Source organism: Chamaea fasciata, unplaced genomic scaffold (genome assembly GCF_029207755.1).
Source record: "Chamaea fasciata isolate MVZ Bird 193981 ecotype frontalis unplaced genomic scaffold, bChaFas1.0.hap1 SCAF_13, whole genome shotgun sequence".
NCBI classification, from domain to species: domain Eukaryota; kingdom Metazoa; phylum Chordata; class Aves; order Passeriformes; family Sylviidae; genus Chamaea; species Chamaea fasciata.
Window position 1 is genome coordinate 16,940,708 of NW_027094098.1, and position 13,940 is coordinate 16,954,647.

The 13,940-nt window shown below is 44.5% G+C and overlaps 1 protein-coding gene across 8 annotated transcripts in view; it reads right to left on the reverse strand.

Annotated features, from left to right (window-relative positions):
• Positions 1–13,940, reverse strand: part of FOXP1 (forkhead box P1) — a 438,146-nt gene that overhangs the window by 188,232 nt on the left and 235,974 nt on the right. The window contains exon 1 of one of the 8 annotated variants that reach the window (XM_066195725.1): positions 8,979–9,970. The exons of the other annotated variants lie outside the window; for them this stretch is intronic. The gene's annotated coding sequence lies outside the window, so the exon portion shown is untranslated. Of the gene's footprint in view, positions 1–8,978; positions 9,971–13,940 lie in introns of those variants that run through there. 8 annotated transcript variants of the gene reach the window in all.

A 13,940-nucleotide genomic window follows, 5' to 3' on the forward strand; every position in this document is an offset into this window, starting at 1 on the left:
ATGTCTGACTCTAAATAGGCTTTGGCATTTCTGCAAGGGGACCAAATGCATGACCTCGCGGTCTTGAAGAGTGATGGGATCAGTCCAGCTGCCCTTGCCTTTCCTCTGGAGAGGCCTCTTCAGCAAGGCAGGCACACCCCTGGGAATGGGCTCAGGAGGAACAGGCCCTTACAAATACAGGGTATTTTCTCCAAGGAACCAGGAAGGAAGAAAATAGCTATGGCAAAAAGGCCGAGGAACAAGAGAAGTGCCCGGGCAAGACCCGGCGAAGGGAAGCGAGGGTGAGCCCTGCCTGCAGAAGAGTTTACGTTCCCTTTGAAGAGAAATATTCAGGCTGTCAGGTAAAACCGAGACTCTAACCTGTGGGAGGACAGAAGATGCTACCTTGAAGAATCTGACTATTACAGGATTAACAGCTACGATCCCTCCCTCCAGAGGACACCGAATGCCAAAATCTGGCCTGAGGGTTTTAGGTGGTGAGGTTTGTCCAGGCGTGTCAGCAAGAACTCTTCAACATACAGAGGAGAAATACTGTCCAAACCTGTATTATCTAAACATAGGTGCCTTTAAAATACTAAATATTTCTTTTAGAGAATAAGAAAAAAACAGAGGAATACGAAGCCAAAATACACACATTTCTTCTGGGAGTAAAACGTGCCCCTCAAACACTTGAATTCTACTGTACAATGTATTTATACCATGTTTAAGAAACATTTGTCAAGCATATAAAAACCCCCAGAAGTTCACTGTCACACAGCTTAATTCCCTATATTCTGCCTACATGCACATATAGGGCCAGTTTGTTAGGGGGTGGAGGTGTGTAGCAAAGCACAATCTAGCGAGACATGACACCATAACGGTGAACAATAAAAGCAAGCGCAGCATATGTGCTGGACATTTGGTGAAAATAACCCAGCCGCAGCTCTGACTTCAGTACATTTTCCTGTGTGGAAGTCGGTAATTCAGTTTCTGCTCTAATTCAGCTCAGCCAACAGTTAAGTTGCTCACAACTCTCCCTTGATAATTATTGGGGAATTCTGAGATTCTAGGAAATGTATCTTTACTTTTCAGTCCTCTTTTTTATAGAGCCCAACAAGCTGAAATCTGGGGGGTTTCCTCTTTTCTTCTCTTCATGTTATGGTTTTTTTCTCCATCTAGGAGATAGGATTCTCCCTGGCTGTAAGATCTGAAATAGTAGCAATAATTGTATTTCCTATTTTATTACTTGTAATTGGCCCTTTGATCAGAATCCTATGCCATTTAACCACATTTATATGGCCATCCTGCACATAGGTTCTAAATACAGAACAAATCATTTTCCAAGGGAAAACTACAGGAGCTGGATTTCCCTTTACTGCACACACATGGAATCCCATACATTTGGCACCAATTTAGGTTATTATCATTTCATTCTTCCTTTTTATATTTGTTTCACTGTAAAAGCAATATAAAGCTCCCTGTTCACTGGGAGCTGCTCATTCCTTAGTACCGCCTTCCCTCATCAAGCCTGTAGCACACCCACCCTGGTTTAATCTCCTTTGCCAAAGGAGATACCAACAAGCACGTGAAATATCCCACAGCTGGAAGGGCTGCACTGTGGGTCTCAAAGCTTTGCTGATCGTACACTGCAAGCCCTACCCCGGTGTGAAGCCTAGGAAACTCTTCATGCACAGCTTTGTTGTTTGTCCTGAAGTCCAAGAGTTTGCAGAGACGCAGGCAAGTCTCCACAGCCGGCAGACTGCCTCCAGTTCAGGCTCTCTCACACAGGACCAGACTGGCTGTCCCTCTCCACCAGCTCTGATCATATCACCAAGCACAGAACTGTTGGAGCCCTCCTTGCTCATGGCTGCCCCTTGCACATCTTACCCTGCAGCAGAGAAGGACAGGAGCAGAAGATACTGCTTTCCCCTCCATACCGTGTAAAACAGAGGACCATTGCCTGGGGCTATATGGCTGTTAATAATGGTAAAACCCTGACAGACTTCAGAGAACTCAAACAGAGCTGCTTTTGATTTAGGCCATGCACCTGAAAGCAGAATTTTTTCATTCATCTTCCTCAAAGTGAAGGTCGCGGGAAACTACCTAAATAGCCCAGCTCAAGAATCTGCAGTTATCTGGAAAAAAGAACATGGTCTTTTTAAAGACTATCCTTACAGTAAGTATTTCATCTGGAGGAAAAGCCAATGTGAAGTCAAATTCAAGACAGCCAGAATCAGGCACAGGTCACAGAAGAGCTGGTGACACACCAGGGTGTTCCCACCTACAGTGCAGCTCCCTACAGCCCCCAGATGGTACAGGGATAACATGAGCAAAGGAAGGGGTTGGACTGTGTGCTTTATCTCTAACAGCTTTTGCTTGAGAAAGTTTACTGTCTTGCTTGAAGCATTTGTTCCATGTGTTTCCATCACATTGATTTGTCCACTCAGCCAGCTTAGAGAGACATTCACGTCCTCCAGTCACAGGAAAAAATGCTGCTGGAAGAGGATGCATGCAGCTGGAAGAACTAAAGGCTCACAGATTAAAGAAACCCTAACAGCTACTTGGCTTTCACTGCTTGTCTTTCGTGTACACTCAGGACCAGCAGCAACAGGCAGATTCACCCAGACTTCCAAAACATCTTTTCCAGGATGCTCCCCAGGTAAGCCAGTCGCCTGCTGTTGGGAACAGTTGTAGGAGGCTCCCTCATGCTGGAAACGTAAAGCATCTGTAGGTGCTTCCCAAGCCTCTCATCACAGATACCTATGCAGAATCTACAGCCACGATAAGACGTGTTTACAAATAAGAACAAACTGACAAGTGTGGGAACGGAATCTTCACACTTTGAAACTTGAAGTCAACTTGGTTCAGTCAAACATGGAAAAGGCAGCAGCTTTGGCACTTGGGGTAATTTCAGTGAGAGACAACTGTTCTCCTTAGCTACTGGTAAATACAACCACAAATTCCTGGAGCTTTTTTCTCTAGATACCAATAGCAGACTCGATGCTGAAAAACACTACAGAGATAGAGATCAGAGGTCTATTTTTGTTTCTATGTCTTGACACCCATGACTTTGATGGGTAAGTATATTAACATATGATAAATTACTCTTTAATCTGTTGTAGTTATAATTCTAGAGACAGGTTCAGTGGCTTTGCTCTCAACCACAATTATTTCTGTAAAGAAACAGTTGTTTTGCTGGAAAAGGCTAAGAACAAAGCAGTTTGTAAACAAAGCTGGAAAAAGAGAAATCCATCTCCCACAAAGCTCAAAACTCCTCGAAATAACTTTCTGCAGAAAGCTACCATTACCCAGGGTGAAAAACTTCTTTAAACCCAGCAACCCTGAATTACAGAGAAATGCTCAAACAGGGCTGCACAGTACATCATCAGAACTGGTATAGCTTTTAATTTCCCACCTGATTGGGTTGAAAAGGTTCATACGTTGGAAAGTGTGGCAGGAGAAACTTACTGGAAATTGCAATCCAGGATCAGATTAAAGAGGGAGGATGATAAAGGTAAAATTTTCAAAAATGAATTTCTTTTTCCAGAATAAACTCAAAAGGTCCTGTGAGGGGAGGAAGGATATGTGTTTCATTAGGACAAAGAGAGTAGGAAAAACAACGCCTGAAACCTCTTTTGCGAAGACAACTCTTGCAACATGATTTCTTTAAGGGCAATGTATTGAAATCATTTTGGAAGAAATATTTTTACCCTCCAAGAAGATTAACACTGAAGTTCTGCACAGCACACTATAGCATCACTGCATTCAGAAAGCAGTAAAACAAGCACCAAAAGAGAGTCACTTAGGCCAACTGTCAGTCCATCCTTTTGGTCTTATCTGTTTGGGATAGAAATCCCTCCATGGCACAAGTGAGAGATGCTCAGCATACTCATTCCTACATAATTTGAAGACATGACACATCCTTTGCAGCCAATGACATCCTAAAGCAACACATACACTAACTTTAGAGGGAAGACAAAGGGTTGGGCCATAGGGGTACTGCCAAAATAGACAAAATCACAAACTCTTTTTCATAAGCTTTAGAGGCCAAATTTTTCCAGCATTATTCTAGAGAATTTCTGACTTCATGGAGTTTCTGGGGAGAGTCTGTATCACCCTGTGCTATGAGAAACCCTTTCTCTACCTCTTCCCTGGGTGGAGTCAGCAGGTACCCAGTTTCGTCAGCAACCTGAGCAGCTCTGGGTTGCACAAAGGGAACAGCTGCTGGGTTTTGTCTCCCAGGTGTGCTCGTGTATGAACCCCATGTCTGCAATGACAGCCTCAGAAAAAGCACTGGGGAGGCCTTTCCTTTCCAGGACATTTTGCTCCAGAAGCAGACCCCAAGATTTGACACTGAACACTGATGTAGTCCACCCTCAAGAAGTAGCTGGCAGATGTCACCTTCTTAGCTTTGGTGCTAGGGGTGAAAAGCAAAGGCTCTGTGAGAGCCAAGACCCACACTACCCTCTGTGTCCTTACACATCTCCTGGGATGGTTTTCTTCACACCAGCCATGTGCAGAAGACATGTACAAGGAGAACTGAAATCCTGCATGTCAGGGCAGCTGGTGGCCAGAGCAGTGGGCTCGCTGGGAATGATTCCTGGGGTTTTGAACCAGAAAAAGGGGGTTCAACAGGGCGGTCAGATTTCCACCAGGCAGCACTTCAGCACAGCACGGCCCCAGCCTGCACTCATACATGGCCAGGCCACCATGGAAGGGCTGCTGGAAAACAAGATGGCATGTGAGAAATGCAGAACTGAAAGCAAGTGTAGGTGACAGCCATAAAAAACTCAAGTCTCAATAAATGCTGGCCAGGAGGTTGAGCGTGGACCCTCCCATCTGTTTGCTGCACACCCTGAAGGGGTGGAGGCCAGGGGTGACGTGCATGCTTTGGAAATCAGCAGCTTTTACCCTGTTCACCCAGGAAGTTATTAACTTGCATGTTTGTGGGCAACTGCACAAGCTATTTTTGGTCATGGGACCCTGTGTAAGGAAAGGATTGTGAGGTTTTAATAATGATCTTTAGTTAACTTGGTTACCCACACAACAATGGCTTTCTGAGAGGCCAACTGCAGCAAAAAACTTGAGACGGGCTTTACTTCCAGAGGTATTAAACTATGAAAATATCTAACCATAATAGTAAGCAGCTATAAAAAGAGCCCTGTTTATTTCACATGATTTCTTTGTAGGCCACAGTGTTATGAGAATACTTCAGCTCGGTGACAACATGGTAAATTGGAAAAGATTAACTATTGAAGTCAGCACTTCACTTATGCAGTTCATTTTTGTTTGCTGTTGGTGATTTTTCTTCTTTCAAAACCCAAATTTTCACTGATTTCAACAGGCACGACAACATTTGTTTTGAATTTGAATCTGTAATTAACCTGGTATCAAGGTCAACTGATGTAAGGGCCATGAATGGAGAAACCGGCAAATAAATAGAAAGAAAAAAAAAACTAATGCGGACTTCAATTCTGCATTGCTGTACGTCACACAAGTAGATCTGGAGCCCACAAACCCAATATGAGAAATAATCTGGTATCTCACATCTCTATCACATTGCAAATTGTATCCAATAACTTTTCTGCAACAGTGGAGCATCACAGAATACCCTCCAGAGAAGGTCAAATGTTGTACTATAGAGCTCTGCTAGTGTCTTAGTTCATTCCTGAGAAACACCGTAAGGCCTTACTGAAACCCTTTCACTATTAGGGTATACATCAAGAAAAAGGGGGGGAAAAAAAATAAAGATTGCATTTGCTTCTGGGAAGACCTGCACGGCTCCACGGAGAGGACACTTCCACCCTTGTTAATCCCAGCTTCTTAAAGCAACACTCAGTAAGATAATGAATCCTTTAAATGTTACATCTTGTGTCTTGCATTATTGTGGTGCAGCAACTCTCCACATCAAACAGTCATCAGCACTATTACAAAGTGGGCTTATAAGAGACTGGCTGAAAAGGCGCTGTGTGAAAAGAAGTGGAAAATTAAAGCTGAAGCAGTCGAAGAAAGGGCTTAATTTACTGGCATGTACAGTATGCAAATGAGATTACTCTCAGCTTAACTGCATCATTTATGTCCATAATAACGGCATCATCATTACAGGGCTCAAATTAAATTACACCATAATTAGCATATCAAAGTGATTGGTTAAAGTTTAAAACAAATACCCAATTTTGTTAATGAACAGCTGTAATTGTCATGTACACTTCAATGAAAACTCCCTAAACAAATATATGTTTTAGAACAGAGAAAGATTTTGAAGCAGACAGGTCTGTGGCGGAGGTAAATTGCCTAAAAAAGAATGACACAGACTATTCTATTAATGTTAATACACGCTCATCGTTTTCAGGTAATAAAACATTCTATCAAAACAAGCCTTCTCTTCGTATTTTTCTGCCTCTCAACTCCCCCACCACACTGGCAAGTGTCAGTGGGGAGAGGGGCTGGCCGTGCCCAGCCTGCCCCATGCACGGGACACGCACAGCCCCCACCTACACACCAAGGGAGGAGGAGGAGGAGGAAGAAGACGAGGACGTCTCGCTAACTCTACCCTGTAGACCAGGGCTGGAGTAAGCTGATGACATGATAACACATCAGGCAGCCTACAATTCAATTTACTCTAATCTAATCACATCTACGCAGCAGTTCCAGAGGTGGAACTGCACCAGAGAAGTTTTTTGCTGTTCTCGTCTCATTAAAATAAATAGGGAGGTGGGACCGGAGGGTTTGTCACTGTCAGCCTGGCGGCCAGCAACACATTTCCAAAGATCCATCACTGCAAATGTACACAGCAAATACACAGTTAAAACACTCCTCAGGCAGAACGAGCCTTAACAGGGGAGCAGGTCTGCTCTGTGATATTTTAACAGTGCAGGTGAGCTCTACTACGCCTGGAGACCAGGCCAAAGGAGCCCAGTGTCACCTCACACAAGGGGTAAAACAATCATTCCACATCCCCAAAAATGTTTACAACGGTATATATTTGCTTATGTATTACCTAATATTATGGGGAGCAACATAGGGAAGTATATTTTGTGCTAAAATTGGGAATGCATTTTCAAATATACTTAACAAGGAAATTGAATGTCTTATTAAATCCGTATTATCAAAACACTGTTCAAAAATTTAAAGAAAGTAGCTTTTCATTTTATTCATCGAGGAATCCATTAAAGCCTAAGCTCTGAAGTAGTATGTAAATTATGTGCCTTTCAAGGTAGAGCTAGGGCAAATTCACTCCATCAACTAATGATGAACCTCATTATGTGCAGGGAGTATTCATAATGAGGAAACAAGCCACCCGCCATTCCATGTTCTAACATAAATCCCTGTAAAATGTGAATATCTCCACGTCTAATTAAAGGCTACTAATTCCTATCATCCCCTACAAGGCCCAAAAAGCAAAAACTAGAAATGTGTTTAAAAAGACACCCTTTGATTTTACAAAACACACTTATTTGTGTTTACCATCAGTGAGTTGCAATGCCTTTTTTAATCAAGAAAAATAAATCCCAGTTTTATCATAAAAGTTCGCAGGTACAGAAGTTTATTGACATTATCTGACTTGGTCTTATATTTTAAAAAGAGTTTCTGATTAGCACAGGTCAGGCTGCACAGCTTAAGAGAAATAAAAAGGCAGAGAAAATAAATCTCCAATAATATGTGAGAAATAATATTTTAGTGGGGGGGGGAAGAAAAAAAAAGAACAGCTTTGCTATCCAGGTTTGCTCTGGAACTGAGACTCCCTAAAAAAAAAAAAATCTAGAGATCCCATAATAACTGGGGAAAGCAGGCAGCAGAGTCAGGAAGAAGGAGAGCCAATTAAGCAACCAAGTAGACAACAGGTATTTAAAAGATTTTTTTGAATGATACTCAATCTAGGAAGAAGCTGCTTCCCTCCCAAAATCCCATAAGAATTAGGGATTGAAGACAACGCTGCTTAATGCAGGCTGGAAGAAAAGTGCTCTTCCACAGACTTACCTAGATTTGATATTTATACCTACAAGCGCAGCGTCCGCTCCTACGATCAAAACCACATTTCTTATTAAGTTACATAATACCCATCCTATGCACCGCCGTGAATTCATTTGCTCCTGCACTGAATTATGGATTTGCTCTCTACAGTTCCCGGCACAGAAGTGGACAGGTTTGCCGACTCCCCTGAACGGAAGACGCATCACTGTTTCTTTTTCACTGCTCTGTATTAATATTTTCCTACGTGATCAAAACAAATAGAGAAGCACAGCAAAACCTGAGAGAGCATTTCAGTGTGGAGGAGAAGAAAAGCATCCGCTGGAGCTGAGCAACATATAGGCTTAAAAAAGAATAAAAAAAGGAAAAATGATGGCATAAAGGGCTGGTTTAAGCAATGTGATAACTCCTTGCAGGGCAGGCAAGCACTTGAACAGTCGCAGGAAAGGCTGTGGTACCTTCAGATTATGTCAACCGAAAAGTTGAAATCCTCGTGTAAAAATACCCCGCACGTTTCATCCCTAGAAAAGCTTATTTAGAATTCATAGAAATTCATAGCCGCTAAGAGGAATATGTGCTCATAAAATCACAAACGCAAAAAAAAAAAAAAAAAAAAAAAAAAAAAAAAAAAAAGAAGAAGGAAAAAAAGGAGAAAAAAACAATATTTAAAAGAATTATATAGAGCACACAGATTAAAGTATTTCAGCAACGCAAATTTTCTAGAAATAGCTGGGCATTTTACAGGGGGAGGGAAGGGGGGGGGGGGGGAATCCGGCTTCTTTAAGTTGCATAAAAATAAAACTACGCCGCGCCGCGCTGCTCCGCTGCCCGCCCCGCGCTGTGCCGGTGGGGTGGCGGTGCCGGGCTTCTCTCTTTTTTTTATTTTTTTTTTTCCGCCTATTTTTTTATTTTTTTTTTTTTCCCCCCTCTCTCCCTTCTCCTTTTAGGTCAACCCAGTCATGCACTGGGAAGACAACCCTCCAAAAATAACTTGTCCCTCCCCCGGAGCGCGGAGTTGAACAACCTACCTTTGTTCTGGGCGCTGCAGATAAGAAGCGGCTCCGCGGCCGGCAGCCGCGGCCGCGGCTCGGGGCGGCCCGATGGGGGGGCTCGGCCGGCGGCACCACCTGGCAGCGCTGCGCGGCCGCGGAGCGCTCCCGCCGCGCCCCGTCCGGCCCCGGCCGCGGGGGGATCCGCGGGAGCCGCCCCCCAGCCCCGCCGGGCACCGCGCAGGTTACACACGGCGGGGGCCGGGTGCCGGGAAAAGGAAGAGTTCGGCAGGATTTATTTGACACTTATTTTCCGGGCAGCCCTTTTGTGGAGTTGCGCCGTTTGTTTCTTATTGTCTGAGCAGCAGTTGGAAGCGTCTCCCCGAGGGGGCCCCTCAGCCCGGCTCGGCCGCTTTGACAGGGAGGTAACCATATTAGGATGTGTATGGCAAAGTAAACAATAACAGAGTTGCAATGAAATGGAATTTTTTTTTTCTTCTCTCCCCCCCCCCCCCCCCTCCCCTCCCCGCTAATGGTGTTGGTGTCAGTCCTGTTTTTAGCCTTTTCCCACCAGTTTTGTTTTCTGGCTTAAACAGCCCATCTCTTAAAAATTAAATATATATATATATATATATATTAAAAAAAAATTTAAATAATGGGGAGGCAAAGGAGGGGTGAAGGGGAGAGGGAAGTGGTACCAGCTTCCCAACTGCTCACCGCGAGGCTGCTGGAAATGCTTTGGGTCGCAGTGGAGAAAGGGGGGGGAAGCACTTTTAATATCCAAATAAAGACATGTCAGTTTCATAATTGGGGGAAAAAAATACAGTAACACTCGCATGCATTGCCAAGACCCACAGCAGAAAAAGGGGGTTAGTGGGGATGGGAAGGACAGTCACTAAAACTGCAATTTTGAAAGCAGGGGTCAAGTAGAGTAGAAGAGTCCAGTCGTGTTTTGCACAATCACAGCAAACTGCTGGGATGAGCTAAGTTGTGCAAACCCCTGCAAGTCTGCCGGCTTTAAAGCTTTGAAATCGCTGCTTTTACAGGATAAAGCACTTTAAGCAAATTGTAAAATGCAGGTGTCAAGTTAGTCGGTTTAATCAGAAACAGAGCTCAGAGCAGCCGCCATGCAAAGGGTCCCCTACCAGCATAGTCGAGAGAAAAGTTCTGCAGCAAGAAAACACTGCAAGTCAAACAGTATTATTTTAATGCCTGAATTCCACATGCTAAGCAAATCACCAAGAACAACAAGTGTACCATCTCCTCGCACCGAGGGATGAGGCAGCCACGGGCGAGCGCTGCATGCTGAGGCTCAGCACTACAGCCAGCCTGCCAGGGGATCACAGCTAGAAGGTGAAACAAGTTTACACGTCTGGGTGACTGCAGATGGGGGCAGCTCTCTGGTACAACAGTCCCAACAGGAGCTGTTGAGCTGTTCGCACCACCAGCGAGCATCCTCCATCGAGCAACAGCCGGCAACATGGAGCGCGCCTCTGGGAAGGGCTGGCAGGAGAGCGTGGATGCTCTGCCCGTACCAGGCACCGCCGTGATAAGACACAGCACGAGCAGAGGTTGAAGGTAGATAGGCAAACAAAGTTGCTGTGAGATCACGCACTTCATTTGCAACAACGGCAACGTTCCTCTGACAAATATGACGCACGCTTACCCTGCCAAGTTCGCTCGTGTTCGGCTAATCCGCGGCAATCAGAACATCAGTGTTGACAGCTAATGGTACCTACAAGCATCTCTCTGCCTTTCCACATGGCGTAACCCTGTTCCGTTAACACGCTTTAAATTTTTCAACCATCTTGTTTAACCTGAACATCTACGAAATTACACAGCGCGTTACTCATCCGTGCTGCGTGTGCGACCCCTCCCCAACAAAAATAAAAAGTTAACACGCTGATACCAAAATCAATAAATCACACGACCAAGTAGCAGTTCAAAAGTTCAAAGACATGATGGCCAGTTCACTACGTCGCAGCACTCAACCAATAATAACTTGACTCCATCACTCCTCATAGTATAGACAATTTCATGGCATCATTTTCATTAGCCTGTCTCACTGAAAATTGCTAGCTATTTATGTATACGCTAAAATAAATTAGCCATTTCATCGAGCACCGTGATTCTTATAAAATACATTAACACAATACTCAATTTTCCAGTTGGAGTAAATAAATAAATCAATAAATTCAATACAGAGTAATTTTTTTTTTTTCTATTGTGGAGCTTCAGCTCTCAGCATAAGTGTTTTTATTGGGTTTATTTGTTTCAATAAAAATTGAAATGGGCCAGTGATCTTAGCAGTAAGATCTGGGGGGAAAAAAACAACCCAGCCCTATCTAATATCAGGAGAATATGCTGTGCAGTTCAGCCGACTGGTAATACATAATTTTTGGTCAAAAATCATTTTCATTACAGTTATTAAACTGCTTCTCAATTTCAAAGGGTTCTTCGCTCTCCTCATGCATTCTCCAGCCCAGCAAGAAGCCTCTGGGCTCCCTTGGAGACAGTTCTGATCCTGCCCAGCCCATCCTGCTGGGCTGGGGGCAACCCCATGCCACCTTGAAGCTTCCATGGGGAAAACTGGGATGGAAAAGTTACCAGCACTCATGTTCACTACTTTGAAGAACTCACAGAGTATAAGATTTAACATGACCTTTGATATCAAGGATAAGGCAGGACTGGAGGATGAGGAAATGCGGGAGAAGAGTTCATGGACACCACAAGAACTTGATCCTTGAAGGGGGCGGTTGTGTCTGGCCCTTTAGGGCTGTGTTGCCCTGTAAGCCATGTAAGATCACAGGCTGTTGGGTAGTGACATCCTACAGTGCAACTCAGGGCATCCTTTGGGGACCTCACTTGTGCCTTACAACACCTCGTGCTCTGGAGAGATGCACCCAAGGAGTCTGTTCCCCCTCCTTGGGTCAAACACCCATCACATCAGGGGGTGGGCAATGGGATGATTCAGAATTTGGCCCTGCAAAACACTCAGACAGGAACCTGGACTGCCTTGGACCTCCTGCTACTGCAACCTCAGAGCAAAGGAGGAGACCCACCAAACCCCCCAGCAGGGTCCTCATCCCTTAGAACAGCACTTCTCTACAAGTCTAACACTACCACTGCAAACCACAGGCTCCAGCTGCTCAGCAGTGAGGACAAGAACCTCTAACGACAAAACCAAATAAAATATACCCCTTGTGACAGGAATTCAGTCTTAGCAGTGAAAAATCCAAATGCATTAACCAACACACACCATCTAAGCTCATAATGGTTCAACATAATTCCTTTAGAAAAGCTGGATGTGAATAACACACTTTGCAAACTGCTTGGTGCTAACAGGAGGGTACTTTTTGTTCATATTCACTCTTTAACCTAATCAGAAGAAAAGTAAATACCAGGTCCAATTTTAATGACTGACTATAAATAAAAGCTTTTATGCAAAATGCACGGTTTGCAAAGATAACGATTTTAAGGATGATGTCACTAGTGACCTACTGAACTACATGGCACATGTCAGACAGACGTCTGTTTCTTAAATTGCAGTAATAAATTAGTAGCCACAGTATCTGTTCTGTTAAGAAAACGTGAAGCTTTCCTATTCAGATAAAAGTTTAACAATTGTTTTGGTTTAGGTTCATGAGTTAAGGTTACTATTGATGAGGGGACCAGCGCAGGCCCAGCTTCATCTGCCTCCTCTTCCTCCAACCCCTGTGCAGCTTTACTTCACTCCAACAGGATCCAAGACTAACACACACTAAACATTTTCCTCTAACTTTACACTGATTAAACTATTAGCATTTTAAAGTATGATGCTTGCATACTTGCACAGGTGCCACCACTAACACCACCCAACATACCACATCCCATCCCAATTACCTCATTTTCAGCGAATTTGACAAATTTTAGCCATTTGTACTGAAGTCTGCCTTTGCTGAGCATTCTGCCACAGTCCAAATTCTGGCAAAAAAAAACCCCAAAAACCAAACGAATCCAAAACTCCTGAGGGTACTTCTGAAAACAAGGAACATCACTGATCTACCATGGTGAACAACCCCAATCACCACTTCTCTGAGAAGTCACCAAACTCCCACGTGCTGAAGCACAGACATGAAAATAGGCAGGTAAAAGACTTCAGTGGGAGGTGGGAAGATGGCACCATTCCCCACCTACTGCCTCGTCCTCTTCCTCTCTGCCCCCCAACAGAGGGACAGGCAGGGGTACAGGAAGCCACCTGATTTGAATAGAGAGGAGACACAGCCTGCTCGGAAGCAGGAAAACGAGCAGACAGGGAAAAGAAAGCCAGAGAAATGAACCATGACTGCCCGAGCATGTCACCTATCTCATACTGAGGGTTGCTTACATTTTTTGGCCATTACAGGGAACTACAGAGTTTACTTCAGTTTGCAGCATTTTTGGAGACCTGTAGCTTGGCCAATCTGAGATCAGGATGTGCAGATACATGCAAAGCAAAATCCTGGACTTAAGTGTGACCTACCTCCCCATTTCCACATTTTAGCCCTAAAACATGGAAAATCCTAAGGCTACTTGACTATCTGGTGTTTTGTGTTCTCACTCAGCCACGCAACATCTATTTCACTAATCCTTTTCTGAGAAATAGCTGCCAAGGCCTTGGTGGAAAGTTCTGGACATAGAAAACTTCAGCCCAACGCGAAGGGAAGGGAAGGGAAGGGAAGGGAAGGGAAGGGAAGGGAAGGGAAGGGAAGGGAAGGGAAGGGAAGGGAAGGGAAGGGAAGGGAAGGGAAGGGAAGGGAAGGGAAGGGAAGGGAAGGGAAGGGAAGGGAAGGGAAGGGAAGGGAAGGGAAGGGAAGGGAAGGGAAGGGAAGGGAAGGGAAGGGAAGGGAAGGGAAGGGAAGGGAAGGGAAGGGAAGGGAAGGGAAGGGGTCTTTGCACTGCCGGGCTGTGTGGAGACTCTCTGCTCCAATGCTCACAAAGATTTCTCGCCCAGTAGAGCTCCAGAGGAGCCTGAGCTTATGA